This window comes from Octopus sinensis, unplaced genomic scaffold (genome assembly GCF_006345805.1).
Source record: "Octopus sinensis unplaced genomic scaffold, ASM634580v1 Contig20159, whole genome shotgun sequence".
Taxonomy (NCBI): domain Eukaryota; kingdom Metazoa; phylum Mollusca; class Cephalopoda; order Octopoda; family Octopodidae; genus Octopus; species Octopus sinensis.
This window is the reverse complement of record NW_021836939.1, coordinates 5,001-7,500: the sequence shown is the minus strand read 5'-3', so window position 1 is coordinate 7,500 and position 2,500 is coordinate 5,001.

Below are 2,500 nucleotides of genomic sequence, written 5' to 3'. Positions count from 1 at the left end.
GTATGTATGTATGTATGTATGTATGTATGTATGTATGTATGTATGTATGTATGTATGTATGTATTTATGTATGTATGTATGTATGTATGTGTGTATGTATATATGTATGTATGTATGTATGTATGTATGTATGTATATGTATGTGTATGTATGTATGTATGTATGTATGTATGTATGTATGTATGTATGTATGTATTTGTGTGTCTGTGTTTATCTCCCACCATCGCTTTAAAACCGATGCTGGTGTGTTTCGTCCCGTATCTCAGTGGTTCGGCAAAAGAGACCGATAGAATAACTACTAGGCTTACAAAGAATAAGTCCTAGGGTCAATTACTTCGACTAAAGGCGGTGCTCCAGCATGGCCGAGGTCAAAGTAAAAGAGTATTTGGTTATGCTTCCACAATATTTAAAATATTTTAGCAATTTTCTTAGTATAATTTCTAATAAAATTTAATTATAAAAATATAGCATGATTTTTCAAACATTGAATAGGTTTGAGGGTCTACCTGAATAGGATACGAATCGAAGGGATCCATAGGCAAAAAGAAGAAGAAAAAAAAGAAATAGTTGAGAACCGCTGCTCCAAGCCTTGTGTTACCATATTTCCGTTGAATTCCATTGCCTTGACTTCAAATTATTTTGGAAAAAGAATGATGAATTTAATAAAAGAAGAATTTCAGCATTTAATAAAGTAACCTTGGCCATTATTATTAAACTGGTGATTGAAATACGAAAAGAAATGAAATTTTCATGGAAGGTTTTAGTAGAGACAATTTTTAATACAGGAAATTTGTATTATTGAACCAGAGCCGGATCTTGGAGGGTTGCTATCAAAAAGGTTAATTTAGAACATTAATGTCACCAGGCTCACAAGTAACGGAGGGTTTGCAAGGACCATGAGTATTTCCACTTTCTCCAAACTCAGCAAGAAAACAAAAAGCTCTTAGTCTCTCAGAGGGTTGCAGGTTCTTCACAATGGCCCAGTGGTTAGGGCAGCGGACTCGCAGTCGTAGGATCGCGGTTTCAATTCCCAAACCGGGCGTTGTGAGTGTTTATTGAGCGAAAACACCTAAAGCCCCACGAGGCTCTGGCAAGGGGTGGTAGCGAACCCTGCTGTACTCTTGTCATGCGCTGTGTCACGCTGAATCTCCCCGAGAACTACATTAGGGGTACAAGTGTCTGTGGAGTGTTCAGCCACTTGCACGTTAATTTCACGAGCAAGGCTGTTCTGTAGATCGGATCAACTGGAACGCTCGTCGTCGTAACCGACGGAGTACCATGACAATAGTATATAGATGAGACCCCTGAGAACGCACACATCTGTAAATCATGATATTCTTTCTAATACTGGGCTCACAGCCACCTATAATAAGGAGATTAAAAAATCGATTACTTCAGTCCAAGTGATCAAATAGTTGTTATTTTATCGAGCCCCGAAGAATGAAAAGCAAAGCAGATCTCGGTGGTATTTGAACTTCGAGCATAAAGCTCCAAAGCAGTTTGTCCGGCGTGCTAGTGATTCTGCCATGTCGCCACCCTTTTCTAGGTTATGATATTGGGTTGTCCGGAAAGTTTGTGCCGATTTATAGTAGCTTACCTTTCGACTTATTTTAGAACATGGTTGAGTCCATAAAATAGGATTTGACTACACCTCCATTCAGGGCACAGTTTAAGCTATCTTTTCTTGGAAGAAGGTTTATGTTCCTATTAATTCTGTAACCCTTTAAAATGGAAGATAAGAAAGTTCATTTTCGGCACTTGATGTTTTGGGAACCAGACAAAAATTGCTGCAGCTCGCCTGGGATGTGTTACCCCACCCTCCATATTCACCAGATATTGCTCTTTCGGATTTCCACTTATTCAGGTCTCTGCAGAATAGTCTTAATGGTAAAAATTTCAATTCCTTGAATGACGTAAAAAGATACCTTGGTGAATTCTTTGCCATGAAACCACCTCAACTCTGGGAAGAGGGTATTTTCAAGTTAAAGGAAAGATGGAAACGCATTGTGCAACAAAATGGTTCATATTTGGTTGATTAAAAATGTAACGGCAAGTATTTATTGACCTTTTTCTTTCCTTTAAAAATCGGCACGGACTTTCCGAACAACCCAATATAATGGTTCGAATGAAAGTCTATACTGCAGACCATATTGTTAAAGCCATTTGAATCCTCTCACTTGCAAATCTTCTTCCATTTCTTAATGAAATAAGAAAAAAAATCTGGGTTTTCTTTTTCCATACAAGACCTGTCATTACAAACGAGACGTTTGTTGAAAGAGGAAATGGTGGTGGTGGTCACATAGGGGTAATGATGGAAGTGGTAGTGGTGGTACTGGTGATGGTGGTGGTGGTGATGGTGGTGGTGGTGATGGTGTTGGTTGTTGTATTAGTTGTTGTGGCGGTGATACCGGCTGGTGGCGTTGATGGTGGTTGTGGTGATGGTGGTAATGGCGATGGTTGTGGTGGCGGTGATACTGGCTGGTGGTGTTGATAGTGGTGG